The sequence below is a fragment of the Dipodomys spectabilis genome, unplaced genomic scaffold (genome assembly GCF_019054845.1).
Source record: "Dipodomys spectabilis isolate Male_0828 unplaced genomic scaffold, ASM1905484v1 ptg000387l, whole genome shotgun sequence".
Classification (NCBI taxonomy): domain Eukaryota; kingdom Metazoa; phylum Chordata; class Mammalia; order Rodentia; family Heteromyidae; genus Dipodomys; species Dipodomys spectabilis.
Window position 1 is genome coordinate 1,465,618 of NW_024871064.1, and position 18,865 is coordinate 1,484,482.

The following is an 18,865-nucleotide window of genomic DNA, read 5'->3' on the forward strand; positions in this document are numbered from 1 at the left end:
TTTAAATTATTAGAAGTGAATATATTTTAAGCTGGAAACTAAAAATTTAGCAAACTTAGAGTTAAATGGCAGATAAAATTAAGTCATGAGTCATGGAATAAAAATGATTACATCTGAAGAGATTCCATTTCAAAAAAAATACCAAGTTCATCATGTCTTGTAGGGCAAAACACATTGGTGTGCATAATCCAGCTTAAAGTCTGATGATTTCTGAATAGAATTTAAGGCTTCCAAAGTCACCAAATCCACTTTGATGCCTTCATCTGTCGCGGTCAGCATTCCTAATCAACTGTCCTCACTGGAAAGTAAGTATAGCAAATGCGTATTCAGTTGGCAACTCTCCAAAATAAATATTTTAATTATATTTTAATAGCTCTTTTAAATTACTTTTCTTTAAATTGTGTACACTTTATTTGACCAATGAATTCTGACCAGAATGTCTAAGAAACCTATTTGCCATGAAAGCTTCCAGTAATAGATATATGTTTAATTTCCAGAATTATCCAGGTTAGATCCTTTGTGGATGGAGGGATTTTATCTTAACCCTCAGCGCTGGAAACATGGAGATAAAGATCCGGAGCAGAAATCTGAAAACTGAAGGACTGTATTAATTGTTCATTTTCAAACCTAGACATAGTAATTAATTCTCTCCAATCTAGATTCAAAGCAACACAAGAAAATGGTCCTGAAGGGAATATCACACAAAAAAATATTGAAGAAAAATAAATGCGTTCCAGCGTCCAGAAAGCTGATTCTTCAACAGGCAGCCACAGAAAAATCCCAGCGCATTCAGCGATTGGTTGATGGTACCTTTGTTGAGGCAACCCGCACACTACACAGGTGCTGAGTGGCGAAATCCCTCCACCCTCACCTTCCTCACCACTGCTCGCCCACCTAGTCTCTTGCCCGCTAAGCCTCCACCTCAATGCCGGTGCATGGCTTCCCCTGCCTGGACCGCCAAGTGCTGACTGCCTCCCCGCGACCGCTCACACAATGGGCTCACTTGTTTCCCTCCGCACCTCTCCTCTGACTTCCAGCCTGAGCAAACAACTTGAGCAAGAGTCAGGCAGGAGCCTCTGCCCCAGCGCGGGGACCCGCAGAGCCTCCCAGAAGAGGTCGGTAGCAAGCGCGCACCCGCGCACTAAACAAACAATGCCTGGTCCACTAATGAATAAATTAACCATATCCACGCCCCATCCTTCACTTTACCACCACCACCACCACCACCACTAATAATAATAATAATAATAATGATGATGATAAGAAACCGGAGGACGAATTTTGTAAATAAGATATGCTGCTTTATCATTCAAACTGCAAACATCCCTCCTTGGAAGAGAGCTAGAGACGCCGTGCGTTCAGATGTCAGTAAAGATTGACTGATGGTGGCTTTGCCAGAGACAACGCCCCCAGTATCCCAGGAGCCAGGTTCGGGGTACCAAGGGGAGGAGGGGATCAGCACTGACACCGGGAACAGCACAGATATGGGCACTTTCGGAGAAAAGGGAGAATTGGAAATCAGGAGGGGGGAAAAAGAAAAGAAAAGGAAGACAGGGAAGGAAAAGGAAAAGGAAAATAAGGAATGAGTTAACCCAGCCTTGACTAGTGAAACTTCAGGACAGAGGAGGGGGCCGAGAGGCTCCCCTCGGGTAACTTAACTACCTTGAAAGTCAATAAATAGAATAAAATCGAATCACACAGAGGGACGCAGGAGGAAGTGGCGGGCCACAACTTCGGGGGTGAGCAGCAAGTTGTGCACCTGCTCGGAGAGAGGGCGTCTGATCAGAAGATCAGCATCCCCGTCCTCCCCCCGCTCCCTCCTTCCTCGAGTGGTCCTCCCCCCCCCCCCAACGCACACTCCCTATCCAGGGCGGTGCAGCCACCGCAGCAGCAGCAGCACAGGCGAAGGCAGCAGCATCCTAAGCCAGCCACGCAGCAGCAGCAGCAGCAGCTGCGCGCCTCCGGCCCAACCCCGCGCGCGGCTCCCCCTCTCGCCCGCGCCCTGCCTGTCTTGCGTGTGTGCGTGTGTGCGTGTGCTCAGCCTCAGCGTGAGGGGCACCTGCTCGTCTGGGCGCTCGGAGGAGGCAGCCTGGCCCCAGAGCTGCCCAGAGCCGCCGCCGCCGCCGCTGCTGCTGCCGCCGCCACCGTCGCCACCAACTCGCAGGCGCCGGGTTCCGATCGCCGCCGCCGCCGCCGCCGCCGCCGCGCCTCGCCAACCGGAGTTGGGCTCGGTGGGGCTTTCCCTCCCGCGCAGCAGCCCCGGTCCCTTCCCCGGCTGCCTGCGAGTCAGCCTGGCTCCGAGTCACGTGTCAGTGCCTGAGGCAGAGACTGGGAGAAAAAAAACGCGCTTCATTCCTTCTTCCACCGCCATACTGTATTTTATCCTAAATCTCATTTTTGTTCCAACATTTTACTCCCGCTCGGTGAGTACCTTTCTCCGTGGCATTCTTGTCCTCTTCTTTATTTTTTTGTCCTTTTTTTTTTTTGCTTTTGTTTTTGGTTTTTTTTTTTTCTTCTTCTTCTTTTTTTTCCTTTTTCAATAATCCACCTCTTTGATGATCGTTTCTATTTGGGAAAGCTTTGAAAAAGAGCATGGTTTTGAGCCTTTTCCTGAATCCAAGTTTTTCTAGCATGCGGTCGTTCTGTAGGCAAGGCGCCGTGTCTGGGAGTCCGAGGCGCCGGGCCCGCTGGGAGCGACTCCCAAGTCCAGCAACATATGCAACTGGTTTTATGGAAAAGGAAAAAGAGAGAGCGAGAGAGAGAGAACGAGAGAAATGTGGAAGGATGGTGCCTATTTTTTCCCCCTTTGTAAAACTGAACTAAAGCATGTCTCTAACTCTTTTTTTTATTTTTTGGCATACTTTTTGTGATAACATTTTTGGTGTTTTTTGGTATAGGTGGGATTTTATGTCAGTGTTTACAAGTTTGTTGGTCTTGTGATACTGGTTCAAAACCATTGGGCACACACGTTTATTTTCTCTTTTTTATGCCCTTTTTGGAAGCCGATGAGAAAAATTTCGTTTTTCCCTCCCTCCCCCCCTCTTGTTTTTGCTATCTATCGATAACATGAAACTTTTCTTGCAGCTGGTGACTGGGATCATTTTTAAGCAAAACATATACTTTTTTCCCCCTTCTCCTTTAAATTAACTATGACTTTTGCACATCTGCTTTTTTTATTTTAAAAAAAAAAACCGAGATAATTTTATGATAGATATCCTGATATCTATATCTATATTATCCCTTCTTCCTCCCTTTCCCCTCCCCATAAATCAATTTTCAAATGATGGCAGTGGAAGGTTTTTCTGGAAAAAAAAAATGAAGTGCGGTTTGGTTTCCTTGTCAACGGAGGATGAAGTGAACAACTGAGCAGCTTGCAGAGAGCAGGTACTTGGCCCCCTTGGAGGCGTTTCCCGGGTGTGCGGTGGCAAGCTGGTCCTGGCAAAGAACTCGTGTGTGTGTGTGTGTGTGTGTGTGTGTGTGTGTGTGTGTGTGTGTGTGTGTGTGTGTGCAATCAAATTGGGCCAGTGTCAGTGGGGGAAAGCTGCGCCAGGAGCCAGGAAAAAAGAAAAAGAAAAAGAAAGTCCTTTTTCCTTCCTTGGGATGGCTTTTTCAGATGTGCGCAAAATACAGTCATTCCCTGGCTGCGCCCAGGTCGGGTCCGCAGCGGGAGGCATCTGCTGCGCGGCCCGCGCGGGCTGGGACCGTGGTGGCCGGCGAGCTTGGTTAAGTTCTCACAGGGCCACTTGCTGTGCCTTAGGGGCGCTACCCTTGGGTCCTGTCCCTCAAAACACCAGGAAGATCAGGGGAAAGGCGGCAGGGATATCATCTTCCGGGTGGACTGGCTTGGGGCCAGGCGGGCAGGAGCTCCAGACATTTCCATAGCTTTGAGGGTGGCACCAGCTCTTTGCCTGCTGAACTCCTTCACCCCTCCCCACCTCTGCCCACCCTCCCACCCCCATATTGAGTAAACAACGCCGTGGGTCTTCCCGGTCTCTCCTGCTTGTTGCCAAGGGCTTTGCCTTCTCAGTGGTCCATCCTGGCTTTGGATCTTTTCCTGTTCTCTTGCGTTGATATCAAGGGATTACTGGAGTAATCCCTTCCAGGGAGTGGAGAAATACTTAGATGATGGTCGTTTGGTTTCATGTGGAGGAAGAAACAGTTACTTTATACAACTGAGAATACAACCGGTCTGGTACAAAATAGCCTTTTATTTAACTTTTAAAGGGGCAGGGCTCCTTTTGAATGATCTGATCCTGTTTCAATGGTTTCCCCTGACTCCTGGGGCCAGGTCAGTGGTGAGAGATTGTTGATGGTGGTTGATTATGGGGTCTTGTTAGCATTGCAATCCTCAGTGTTGGCTGAATGTATTCTATTACATTTTATGATTGTCCTGTTGTCTATTTGCAGTATAAGCTAACACCACTTCACAAAGATGTACTAGTTGGCAATAAAAAGTCTTTTTGGTATGGACTCGAATCTGCTGGGAAATTCACTCTCCAAGTAAATTTAGCAAAAGACATCAAGTCTTAAAATTTAGAGAGCAATCGTGATCTTAAAAAATTGATTTTGAAGCTTTGGTTTTCTTCTTTTGTCTCCTCCCCTTTCACCTGTAAAGTTCAGCTTTTGCTTTCTCATTCATACATCAACATGCACAATGATAAAAATAGACATTTAGCAAATGAAATAACTTTTCCCTCTCAAATTAAGTTTTCTTCTACATTATCTGTAGAAATAAAAAGTAACTCTAACACACAGAAGGACTTACGAGAAAGTGCCGCCAGTAATATAATTCATAATTCAAGCAAACATTTCATTGAGTTGGTAGACCTCTTCATGTGTGGAATGAAAAGTTTTGTCCCTTATGGTTTTTTGTTTTGTTTTGTTTCTTGTTTTTTTTCTTGCTCTTCCTGGTGAATTAGTGAAGAGTACAAAAGTTCATTTAGCTGTAGACAGTGTAATGTTTAGAAAGCTGTGTTATTTTTAACAATATACTCATGTATCTCAGAGGTTTTCAGAAGGTTTATCATATTTGAGTTATTTTTGTATTCATGGTAGCTATTCTCAAGGCAGCTGTTCTTTGTGGAAAATTTCCTATTGTGCTTTTACATGTCAAAGGGAGATCATTTTCCTGTCTATGAATACCAGTCTTGAGCTGAAGTAAATCCTAAGATTTGAAGCCAATATAATATCATGAAGTCTTAAATATGGATTTTTCTGCTTCCCTGCAGTGAGTTCATTACTCAAAGATAGCCTTTCATATGCTTCAGAAAGCTCACACAAAACGTGTTTTAAAAGACATAATGTAACATTCTGATTCATTGTGATTAGAACTCATTTTAATCATAACATTAAATTTTATTTTAATCACAATGGATATTTAGGTATGACTGCCTATTTTAAAATGAAAGATAATATATGTGCGAAACATTTTTGTAGGTTGTATGAGTTGAAGTAATGTAGTTGTTTAATTCTTGTAAAAGAAAGAGACGGAGCATGGAAGAAAGAAATAGCTAGAGTAATCCTAAGTTTAGGTTGGTTTGTATTTTGAGATTGAACAAAACATTTGCTGTACTATGATGTTTACAGTATTTCACTGAAGCCATACTGAGATCAAAATTGATTGACAGAACATTTTAATGTGTGGGAAACAAGGATCATACTAAGAATATTTTTGTCATCCCATCTTTTTACTTACTGTGCATTGTTTTCCATTATTTGTATTAAAGTTCTGTAACACTCAAGTTCTCACATTACCTCCACCATGAACCAGGCTGGGAATTCTGCAGCTCTGTAAATCAGGTGATTATTTCTTCCATGAGTTTTTGTCTTAAAATTGCTGGACATAGGATATTCAATTTAGCACCGCCTACTGGATTCTCATAGAAAATTCTGCAATGCATAGAAAATACTGCTTGCAATGACCAAGCAAACCATTTGGATTCTGATCAACTTTAATCATGCATTTCCCCCAGTTACTACTTACTGAGGAGAAAAACAAACAAACAAAAGTACACACACACACACACACACACACACACACACACACACACATCTAGTTTTTATTTTTCAGGTAAAGAGGAGTGTCTGAGGGAAATAACAGGTATAATTGGCTGGTAAACCACTAACTAAGCTCAAATATTTAAATTAATTGTGACAAATGACCACAACCCTAAAAATAACCTATTGAATTTTCTAGAAATTTTCTATGGAATGCCAAAATTAGTATTTTTTTAAAAAATGTCCTGGATTATAAAATGAATTTTACATTTTCTGTGGTGCAATCCTAAACATTGTAGGGAAAGAAAATCCTACATGAAGCTCTGATGTATGCGTTTGTGTGTGTGTGTGTGTGTATGTGTGTGTATGTTGTCCAAAAGTATTTACTTGAATACATTTTTATCATTAAAAACAAGTAATTTTGGATTGAAATGTAACTTTGCATATAAGTAATCAAGTTGTTGTACACACAAACACACACAACACATGCATGCACACGCATATACACTATGAATCAATTGACTTCTTTGGTAATGTTTTATATGGGGGGAGTTACAGCATATCTTGTATATATGCCATATTCTCAATTAGAGAAGAAATATTACTTGGTTTTAACATGATAATTTATTACTTTTATGAAAGACCAGTAGTTAAAAGAGAATATTTCTAAGTAAAACAACAATATGAAAATAAGGACCTAGAAAAATAATCTGGCATGCCAGTTTATACTTCTAGTTAAAAGAAACATGTATTATACTTCTCTAGTTAAAAGAAACGTGTATTATTTGACTAGCCATTCCTTAAATCAAATAGTTATACTTTTGCTAATTCATTAAGAAATGTATTGAAACACCAGTAAGAGGAAGATTGCTGTTACATTTTTGAGATTTCTGAGTAAGAGCTGTCATGCTTTATTTACTCTTTGCTGATACTGTAAGCAACCAATTATTCAGTGAATCAAATCAAATAAACGTCTACATCTTAAGTCTTTGATAAGCACCATTATGGAAGTCAAAGAGAAATGAAGTAGATATTTAAGATGATTTGGAAAAGAAGAAAGAATTCTAGGAAAGATACTTTATTATAATTTAATATATTCCCTTCTCTGAATTGAAAACTTTCATTTTAAAATGACTAGTTGTGACCTTACAAAGTACATCGATTTATTCACTTCGTTTACCACACTAAAATTAAGGAATCCATATTGTACTTCAATGAGAATGAGGCTATCATGAATTTTCTTCTACCTATTGCTCACAAAACTCTAAGGAAAAAAATGTAAACAACCATGATTTCTAGGCTTGCAGCTATTATTGATAGACTGTTATTATAACCATTGTCTATTATTTACAGTGTCTTGCTCAAAAGCTTTAAATTTTTCACTATTTGGTATAATCCTATCATTTAATGAGTTTCTCTTTAATAATTGACATAGGTAACATAAATTTACCCATAGTGGCAATGATAATAATTAGTTTCATTAACCATAATTTGAGACCAAGAGTAATTTAAATGGAAATTATAGATGATTTGTGGATGTACAAATATCTAGTTACACATTTAACAAATGTTTTCTAAATATATTTGTCATATTCTTTCTTTTAAGAAAAATAGATCTTACCCAGGTATAGCCAACTTTTAATTGCTCTTATTCTTGTCTTTCAAATTCACCAGAACAAACGGAAGTTTTATTTATCTTTTTGATTTGCTATACTTATGCAAAATATCTGAATTATATTTGGAAAATTTGCCTTTGTGTCTTCTAATTCTTTCCAACACTTAAAAAGTTCTTGTTTGCTTGTTTTCTTTCTTGCTTTTTCTGAGAATGAATCCTAGAAAATCCAAAAACTTGTTCAATTGTTTGTTTGGTTTTTGTTTAATTTTATATCCTATCCATAGAGATGACAGAGGGGAAATCTTGTGTTTAGGGTGAATGTCCTCTGAATTGTTCTTGGAACCTTAACAGTTTGTGTTAAGACTGAGAATTATTTCTTTACACGTAAATCTTAGCAGAAAGGAAAAGTACAGGCAACATGGGAACCCTGTCTTGTTTCCTGAAATTTGCAGAATGTCTCACTAGCATTTCTACACTAATGAAAGAGTAAAGATTATATCTGGATATTTTAGGTAAGCTATTCAGAAGGCTCAAATCTGAGGATTGTGGTCTGAATCTACTCTGGGCAGAATAGTCTGTGAGACTCTTGTTTCCAATTAACCAGAAAAACAAGCTGGAAGTGGAGGAGTAACTCAAGTGGTAGAGTGTCTCCATTGTGTGGAAAAAGCCAAGTGAGCATATGAGACCCTAAATTCAAGCCCCAGTACTGGAAAGTACACACACACTCTCTCTCTCTCTCTCTCTCTCTCTCTCTCTCTCTCTCTCTCACACACACACACACACACACACCACACAATCCACTTAATTCATCAGTTTATAATCTTCATTTTAGAAAAAAGTCACTGCATTTTTTGACAAAACAGTGGAAATTGTTTATTGCCATACATCATCTGGGTATTTAAAGAAAATGTTTACATGTCTTTTGATAACCATATAGTAAATGATAACAGAAGCCTGGCAGTTCTGAGTTAGTTTGGAAATTGTTACTAGGCAGGACTAGAGAAAGACTATTTACATTCATTCAATTGAGATTGGAGGAAAAGGAATGGAGGAGGCCAAACATGTATTGGTATGCCAATTGATGTAGTTCCATTCATTATTCTTGGTGAGTAGGTGGTCCATTATCATTTGTATGTTGGAGAAAACTGAGCTGGAAAGATAACACAACAGGCCCAAAGTTCCCAGAAATGCGAAATGATAATGACACTTTTTGCAAACAAATCCTTCATTTGAGGAGAGATTTTTGTTTTGTTTTGTTTTGTATTTTTTAATATAAACAATTGTTATATTATTCTAGATACATTATTTAAAATAATTAGTTTGCAAGTTTCCATTAATGCATTCAGTAATGAGTAATAGAAAGTGCTTCAAATAAATGTTCGTATACGTATTCACACATCTCTTCAGGACCATCAGATTTTCTGAGGACAGACAAATAAATGAAAATTTGTGAGTTAACACTAGTGTCTCATGTTGAGACAAAATAGATCGTTCTCTTACAGAGGACCCTCAGAAAAGCATTTCACCAAGTACAAAATGTAATCTCTATTCTTAAAGCCTTTACACCGTGATGTGGAAAATTAGTCTTTTACACAAGGAAAAACAAACAGCTAATTCTTTCATAACACAGCAAGTCTAAAAATAAAGGTGTTTCTTCTGTCTACCAACATCTCACCATTAGCTTCATCTCTATCTCTTGACATATTTATGTGTGAGATGTCTCAAGTTGATTTTATCTGTTTGCTAATACAGCAAAATACATATAACTGTAAGATGTTATTTTAGGATGCTGTGTTCAATTGCTTTTGCAAATGTGTGAAAAAGCCTTTTATTATTAAACAATTTATTGGAGCTTGAAGTAGTGAATATTTTCAAGAATGAGTAACTACATGACTGTGAAGGCAGTGTAAATGTATCTCACAGATCTTTAAGTAAAAGAGAAAAGAAAAACGGTTTTTGAGATCTTTGATGAGAAGTCTGTACATCCATAAAAAAAATCAATGGATTTGGAGACCTAGATGGAAGAATGATTAAATTCTGATTCAAACTTTGGAAATTAGTAGTATTAAACTCCTTTAGAGATAATATGCAGAGGAAAGTCTGATATGGAAGGGGATTGAATGATTCAGTTTTGTTTATTACACATATTGAAGTTCAGACATTAAGTTTTGAATGAAAAGACCAGTGTGCAAATATAATTCAGGTCTAGAGATTAAAACACACAGTTAGAAGAGAATGTGAAATCATCTACATAACAAGTTTAGAAGACCATAAATAAACCATCCAAGAGCATATATTTGGTAAGGCTGCATTTTTTCTACATGGGTACAAAAAAGACTACTGAAAGGTAGAAAAATAGAAAATAAGAATAACCATATATATAACCAAAATAAGATAAATGCATGTGTATTAGAAGAAGAAGGAAAAAATGTAATGTTCAGCAGACAAAGTATGAACTCAAAAGAAAAGAAGGTCTGAGCTGAGGTAAGCTTGCGTGAATCAATGGTCAGAATTATTTTTAAGAAGAGGACAGTGACAGAGACACATCAGAATTGATAAGTGAACAAATGATGGGTGATTCTGGACAAGTTGTGGTAGCATGATGAATTTCCTCAAATTGTATAAAGCAACAATAGCAATCTAATGCAGACAGTTGCGCTGGTCAGTTGACATGTATCATTCCTTAACCAAGTTGACTAAAGCTCTTTAGACAAGTGGATGATTCTAGGTCTGGACAGAGAAAAATACAAGATGAGCCTGGGTGCTTCAATTCACCAGAAAGTAAGAAAATGATCCAAGATAAACATAAGCAGCATCTAACTTGAAGTACCTCCAAAATTGTCCAATTTGAACTGACTTGAGAACATCAAGATTCAACAGGCTATGCAACATTTAATCAAATAAAACCCATAATTCCATGGTAGTACTTTAAATAAAAAATAAGAACAATGTGATAGTTATTACATTGAAATCTCAGTGCCTACGTGTTTTGGAAGAACTGCAGTTAATTGATCACAGAACCTTACTCATGTAACCATAACCCCTCTGTACAGTATTTTTATAATAAATAGCATATTTTAAAAATTACCATATATTTTCAGTTAAAGGCATTAACTACTTGAATAAAATCTACCTCATTATTTACTCACATAGTCTTTGCTCTTTGCAGATGCATCTTTAACTCTTTCAGATCTCCAGCTGTGTTTTTAGAAGAAGTGATTCAAATTTGTATTCATTAATGTCTAGAATCTTTTATAGACATTATATTTATCTCCAGTTATTTTTTTGAGTCTTCCTAGGCCTCTTAATGTATCTGAATAAGAGTTAACCAGTTCTAGATAGAAAGTAACTACAACCATAGTGAAAATCATAGGGAAAAATTCACATTTTTGTTAGTTTAGTGAATAGAGTTGCAGCACTTTCTCTAGCAACAGAGCCCGTTACCTAAACGGGCCAAGAAAGTACACTACATTCACAGAGCATACATTGTGTGAAACAAAAAGGTGAACTTTGTTCGGGCAGTGACTGCTTTGTAGAAAGACTTAAATAAATCTGGGCTGGAAAAGGAGGCAAGGCCAACTCCATGAGACAAATAGAGTGAGAACTGATAGGCTATGAGAGCCTGATGGTCATGATGAAATGAATAGCAGACTCATTATTTTTAATAGAATGGGAGCACTGCAAGGATGGATGATTTTGGTCAGAGGAGAATATTGTATTTCTAGATTTTGAAATAGAGCAGAAACAAATGATGAACAGTTTCAGAGTGTAGTAAGACATGCTGCTCACTAAGGATGATGCTGCAGACACCAATAAGTTAAAACACTGTGAAGGGAGGCTGAGTGTAAAAGACACTCGTGACAAATCCATAATTGGATGACAGAGCAAAGAAGTAAAAAGAAAAGTTATAAATATGATTTTTAAAAGTATTGGCAACGTTTCTATTATCAACCACTACATAAAAGATCTTTTGATGACTTCTTGGACTTTCGTCTTACCTTTAGAGCATTCTAAATAGAACATAGATATGTGTATTTATTTTAGTTATGGATGGATGGATTTTTCAGGAAAGACAGAAATAAATTCTGCACTGGAAATGAGAGCTCCTTATAAACATTTCATTGACCAGAAAACTAAAATAGGATACTATAATTATATACTGTCTCAATTTGATTTATATTAAAGCTAAAGATCTGGAGGATTTGTTAATACATTTTTGGCTATTATTTAAGCTATTTTAAAAAGAAGTCCAGAACGTCAGTAAATATGGCCATTACTATTTCTATTGCTCCCACTACTATGGTCTCATTCTATTTGTGATCTAACTTTCTTTTTTGGGGGGGTCCGGTCGTGGGGCCTGAACTCTGGTCTGGGCACTGTCCCTTAGCTCTTCAGCTCAAGGCTAGCTCTCTATCACTTGAGCCACAGCGCCACTTTGGCTTTTTTCTTTTTGCTTATGTGGTGCTGAGGAATCGAACCCAGGGCCTCATGCATGCAAGGCAAGCGCTCTACCACTGAGCCAACTTCCCAGCCCATTGTGGTCTAACCTTCTGTGTGAGACTTTAAACTGATGTTCATATGAGGGCTTCATCTTTGCAAGAACTTATAAGAATCTTAGACTAAAATATTTAGGAGAAAAATTAGGATCATATATTTCAGTGATAGTCAATGGTTTGGTGGGTGTAATTCTCAAATCCAGGACTTCATGACTATACAATATGTATTACTGTGCCTTATTTACTAGACAATGTGGGGGAGAGATATTTTGATTTACACATCAATAGGTCAATGACACATGTCTAATAAAATAGACTCACATGATTAATGCATTTTCATTAACTCCCTATGTACAGAAGATTATTACAAACCAACAGGTCTTTAGAACTGTACCACAATAGGGTCTGGTTCTGGCTGCTCCTTCATTCCCAAGTCTTACATAATGGTTTTTCTTTGGGCAGAATATTTTCCAGGTAGTATTTTGTTAGAAATCAATTTTGCCACAGTCAATATGGTTTTGGAGATATTTCTGTAAGTTTAAAAACCAAACCTAAATGGAACCCTCATGAACTGACAACTTACTTGCAAAAGGAAATGGTATATACAAACACGCACCCTCCTTGGAGTTAATGAAACTACAATATACCGTTTATGGTTATTTAGATAATTAATACATCTGAAATGGTTGGCATACAATGATTTTGGCTCCCATAATTTGTTATGGTTATTTGTTATGGGAAAATTGCTTTATGCTGTTTTCTAAAGCCAGAACATGCCAGTGTTGGTATACAAAAGGAATGATAAGAGGAGCCAGCAAGGATAGATAGCATCAAATTGTTTAGAGCAAACAACTGTGAAGAAAATGTTGGGGTCAAAACAAATGATACTATTTTTGAGAAAAAGAGCATTAAAGAGTTATAATTAATATGTTTTTATATCCATGTACATTATATTCTTTATATAGTCTATTGTTCAATATAAAGGAATTTGGTTCTGAAATATGCTTAGATAACTCAAAATTTTAAATAAAGTATACTGCTAGAAACTCATGAGGACCATAAAATAAATATCTATAAATAAAATAAATATCTATAAAATAAAATAAATATCTATTTTCAAATGTTTACATCATTTTTATTGTACAAAATAATGGCTTTCATTATGATTTTTTTCATTATGACATTTACTTCTTTCTTCTCCCCCTCTCAGTGGAATTACTAACAAAAATAGTTGCATTTTTTAACTTAAATGAGACCAATGGGCTAAGGTTATGAAATTATTTTCAATTTGTTTTTTCTGAATCCATTCTATCATGTCTATCATATTTTAACTTCAGAATCGCTAGCTTTTCCTTCCATATTCAAGACATCTTCCCTGACATTGGTACAATTTTAGGAAGCAAACAAAAGATGAAAAAAGGGAAAAGGAATGAGGATAGAGAGAGAGGGAAATAGAAGAGGGAAGCAACATTCATGTCAAACAGTGTAGCTATGTCAATGTAAATATGTAGTACATGTTATAAAGGAGACTCTGTCATATTAAATTGTCTAGACAAAAATTAAAAAGTAAAGTGAAAGAGATGAAACCAAGTTTTGCAATTTATGTAACCTCATGAATTTCCACCCACAATCAATATGTAATTACTGTAAAGTTCTCTATTTTTATACTCTCATTGAAGTTGTTTGTATTTTATGCCATACATTATATTTTATACATAAATATTTATGTATTTTTATTCTTCATACTTTATACACGTTTTACTGTTCTTGTTCTAATGTTACAACATAGGACTATGCATATCTGAGGATTTAGAAAAGTCTCAGGACTGTGTCATGTTCTAAAACTCTTTTTGACATCTTATTCCTTATCAGAGCTTAGCCAAGGTAGATTTTTAAACTACCTGTGATTGTTTCAATATTAGCTTTCACTTTTTATTAAGAATATAAATTGAAATCTATTCAAATTCATTTCTTGTTAAAAAGAAATCCCAAGATATGGTCAGTTTAATAAGAAATATTAAATTTATCTTGATAGTTATTGTTCCTTAGAAAAAAGATAGGCATTTACTAAATTTGCTTTTTTGAGTCCATTTCTACTAACTTTGGACCTTTACATGAAGCAATAACACAAATCTTCAAATGGATAGCTTTTTATAGTATATTCTTTTATATTAGGTGATTTGCCAGACACTTAGGGTTTGATGAGAATCATCCAAGGTTCTGAAGAGTCATTCACAATTTCAAAATCAGAATAAGAAATTTAATAGTGAATATGTATACAGTTTGAATAACTTTTTATTAACATCTTGGTTTCGGAAGTTATATGGACATTAAGTAGGAAGTTTCATGTCTGATACTTTTTTGAATTCCATAGATGTAGAAATTACAGAGTTGGATAGTATGATAACCTATTCAGCTTTGCACTCTCCACACACCCTTCTGTTTTTATAAGGACAGTTTCTTAAGTGTTACTCATGAATTATACTATGATATCCTAGAAAACTTTACCTATTACATCAGCCCAGCCTTAATAAAAAGAAGTCACTTCTAATTTCCAGGTTCCAATACCACTTAGTTACAGGGATAAATGATGACACTAGTAATAGCATTGAGCAGCAGTCAAAATTTATTTGCTGTTTAATATGGATCAGCTATTCTACAAAGCCTTGCCTTGTATTTTTATTATTTGACCTGTGTTGTTTGAGCTACTCTAGGTAGGCCTTCCATGGTAAGGTATGATACGTCTTTTGGATTATTATCAATACCTTAGATGTTATTGCAGGTAGTTTTTTTGTGTTGGGCTTCAGATCTTCATTAAAATTCCAGTTTCATAATATTGTGGTTTATTTTGATGCAATATTGCACCACTTATACAGAATACATCATAAAGGAAACAGTCAATAAATTAAGAATGTTAGACACCAGTCACCTGTTGCTCATTCCTGTAATCCCAACTACTTAGGAGGCTGAGATCTGTGGAGCACAGTTTAAAGCCAGCCTAGCAAGACAGTTCACAAGATTCTTATCCCTAACCACTAAAAAGCTGGAAGGGTGGTTGTAGCTCAAATGGTACAATGCTATCCTTGAGCAAAAAAGCTTAGGGACAGTGCCAAGGTCCTAACTTCAAACCCCAGGATCCTCTTACACACATAAAAATTATGAATGTTGTTAGCAAGTAAAAACGAATAACAGCAACAACAACAGCAATAATAGTAATAATAAATAATGCATCTTTTCATCACAATTATCTCAAATGTTGCACAAAGAAATTATAATTTCTCCAGCATAACCACAGAGAGAGAGTATGTAGACTTTACTTAGTTGTAATTTTTCCATATGTAAATTCAACATCACAGTAATACCTTGACTCATTTTTGCTAGTGTTATTGGAAGGTAATAGTTTACCTTTATTTATTCTATATCTTATTGAGATCTGTTAAACTTAATTTTGTTTGTTTATTTGTAATTATTCAAAAAGCATAGTGCTTACAACTCAGGATTCCTTCTTATCATACTTATTGAAAATACATTAAGAGATTAGATATGTGTGGAATAGCATGAGATTTTTATGCGAATGGTTAAATTACTACTCATTACAGACACTTAATTGTATAAGTAAGAATGTCCACAGTAGAGTGAACCAAACAGAATTAATGCACCATATACTTAGAATAATACAAAACAGCAGTAGTGATCTCAGCCAGCACTCTGCCATTGAGTGATCTCCCAACAACAGTAGCAATGTATAGATTCCATACCAAACCTCGGTTTATTAACACAAACCTCATTTTAGGTATTGTTGCTTTTATAAGAAAGATGTATAAGCACAAGTTAAAAGCAATTTATGGACAAGTTACTGTTTTATCTCAATCTTTGGTATTCTATACAAGGTTTATTAAAATACTCTAAGGTTAAATAAATTTGAAAATCATTCCCTTTATTCAATGTTGGTCAAAAGTTTTAATATTCCAAATTGTATCTTAAAATACTTTTAACAGGGAAGTGGCGCTGTGGCTCAAGTGGTAGAGCGCTCGCCTTGAGCTGAAGAGCTGAGGGACAGCGCCCAGGCCCAGAGTTCAAGCCCCACGACCGACAAAAAAAAAAAAAAATACTTTTAACAGTTAAAGGAAACACAATTGTTCTAAAATGTGTTACCAAAAATGTAGAATTGTTTTCAAATTGAGTAAATTAAAGCTCAATCAAAAGGTGATTAGTATTTTCTTCAGCTATCTATGTAAGACCCTTTTAATGTCTGCAACTTAACATGTGGAATTATTTGTAAATTAAATAAATCAGTGTTCAAATAAAATAGGTTTAATTTTGTTATTCACAAACATCCTACTGGTGATGTGTTCTGGCAATTCTTTTGAATAGTTTATCTATGTAAAATTAAAAGATATAGATAGGTATCAGTGATTCATATCTTAATTCCAACTACTCAAGAGGTTGAGAACAGAGGATTGAATTCTGTAGTCAGGCAGAAAAAACTATTGAAACTCTGTCTGCAAATTAACCACCAAAAAGAAGGACTTGGAACATAACTCAATGCCAACAGTAAAAATGGTTTTCTAAGTTCAAAATTTGGCCACTGTAAAAAAATATAAGTACTTAAATGAAATAATTTAAAATACATTTTTAGTTTCAGTGAGGCAGATACGAAAACCATTTTATTTGTAATAAGGAACAATTGTTGGTTACAACATGTACATATGTTCCATTTTTCAAGCTGGAGTATACTGTTTATGTTAATTATAAAATATATTACTTTTGTGTGATGTGATAAATCTATTAATGTGTTTACCCAATATTTAAAAAATGTTCCATAATAAATACATGAGGATTCCATCATGTAATTATTTACTGTAAATTACAGTCTTATGGAAGAAGCAAGATAATTTTTCAGAGTTTCATCTTGAATTAAATTTATACTTTGACTCTTAAAAAATAAATATATACATGAGGGTGGAGTGTACAGTGCAAAAGAGTACATAGTGATAAATGTGCAAAAGAGTACATAGTGATAAATGTGCAAAAGAGTACATAGTGATAAATGACATGGAACCAGTGATAAAGTTTTGAGTTAAATGTTAACTTGTTTCTTTCATTAATTTAGAAGATTAATTTCTGCATGGAGTTCTAACTGAAACAAACTCAAGCAAAATGAACAACGTCAAACCAGACAAAAGTCAATTGACAGGAAGAAATGCCTTACATTGATAGATTCTTGAAAAAGAGGGCATTTTAAAAACATGTTTTTAGTTGAAAGTGAATCAGCATCTTTGAATAAAACTTGTGTATCACCAAGACTTTGGTGGAGAAATATGAATATTGGATTTTAACTCATTTCCTCTTGTTATTTGCAGTTGTAGATACTAAAGTATTATGACATATATTAAATTTGAATTTTATTATGAAAAACCTTTCTTTTTGATACACCAGTGATAATATACTTTGCCACGCACACAAGACTATTGTAGTTACTTCATTTTTCTCTTTTATTATACTATTATTTTGTGTGCCAAGTAGTAGTCAAGTGCCGGTGCCTCACACCTGTAATTCTAATTACTCAGGACTTGAGAATTGCTGTTCAAAGCCAGCCCTGGCAGAAAAGTCTGTGAAACTCTTATTTCGAATTAGCACCAAAAACTTGAAAGTGGAACAAAGTCCCAAGTAGCAGAGTGCCAGCCTTTAGCAAAAATGCTAAGAGACAGTACCTACTACAGGAACAAAAAAAGAAAAGAAATTTATTTGCATTAAATTAAAGTAGCACATTTCTTTGGTGCTTAATTTTTCCACTGTACTATGACTGCATAAACTTCTAGTTAATATATATGCTCACAATTTTGTCTGTATATTTTTATTATTAAAAGAAAAGTTAACTAGGCACAGGTGGATCATGCTTGTAATCCTAGTTACTCAGGAAGCTGAGATCTGAGAACTGTGGTTCAAAGCCAACCCAGGCAAGAAAATCCTCGAAACTCTTATCTCCAATTAACCAGCAAAAACTAGAAGTGGCTCAAAGTGGTACAGTGCTAGCTTTGAGCAGAAGAGCTCTGGGACAGTGCCCAGCCTTGAGTTCAAGACTCACAACCAAAAATAAAAGAAAAAAAAAGTTTCCAGTTCAATTATAAATGAATTTGATTTCCAATACTGAGAACAGTACTAGTTGTACTTATATGGGATGACAAAACAAAAAATCAAGGATACATGTTGTGGGATATTTTGAAAATATTTTCAGAAGCAATCAGAATAATTCTAATTTTCAGGATGGCATAATAGCCTAACTCCTAAAAAATGCCAAAGCAGTAGAATATTTTGTAGAATATTTTCCCAGCTGAAGCATGACATTTTTGAATATTGAGTTTGAAAGAATTGTCCAATCTATTTTTATATATGTTTAAAATGCTCCCGTGATTTTTTTAACATTTTAATCACCTATCTTGACATTTGGTTTTAGCACAAATAATAGTCTTTTGTGATGTGTGAGTCATGGGTAAAAATCACTTGACAGGTAGAACACAAAAGGAGTACCTTATGTGCATAGCAGTGAAATCAAATATAATTTGGTTATGTCAAACAACAGAACAAATACATGTTGGTTATTTGAAAATAGGGACAGACAGATGTGTAAAGTAGATTCATCGTACTTGCCACTCATCTGTGAAGTGATCTGGTTTCTTCCCAATTGTAAGGAGACAGCAAGTGCTCTGAAGCTTTCCACAGAAGAGACATTATACATGCAGCGTTTCCTTTGAAG

The 18,865-nt window shown here is 36.0% G+C and overlaps 1 protein-coding gene across 1 annotated transcript in view; it reads left to right on the forward strand.

Annotated features, from left to right (window-relative positions):
- The first annotated feature begins 2,247 nt into the window (after positions 1-2,247).
- Ralyl (RALY RNA binding protein like) overlaps positions 2,248-18,865 on the forward strand; it is a 662,376-nt gene continuing 645,758 nt past the window's right edge. The window contains exon 1 of the mRNA XM_042667303.1: positions 2,248-2,423. The gene's annotated coding sequence lies outside the window, so the exon portion shown is untranslated. The remainder of the gene's footprint in view (positions 2,424-18,865) is intronic.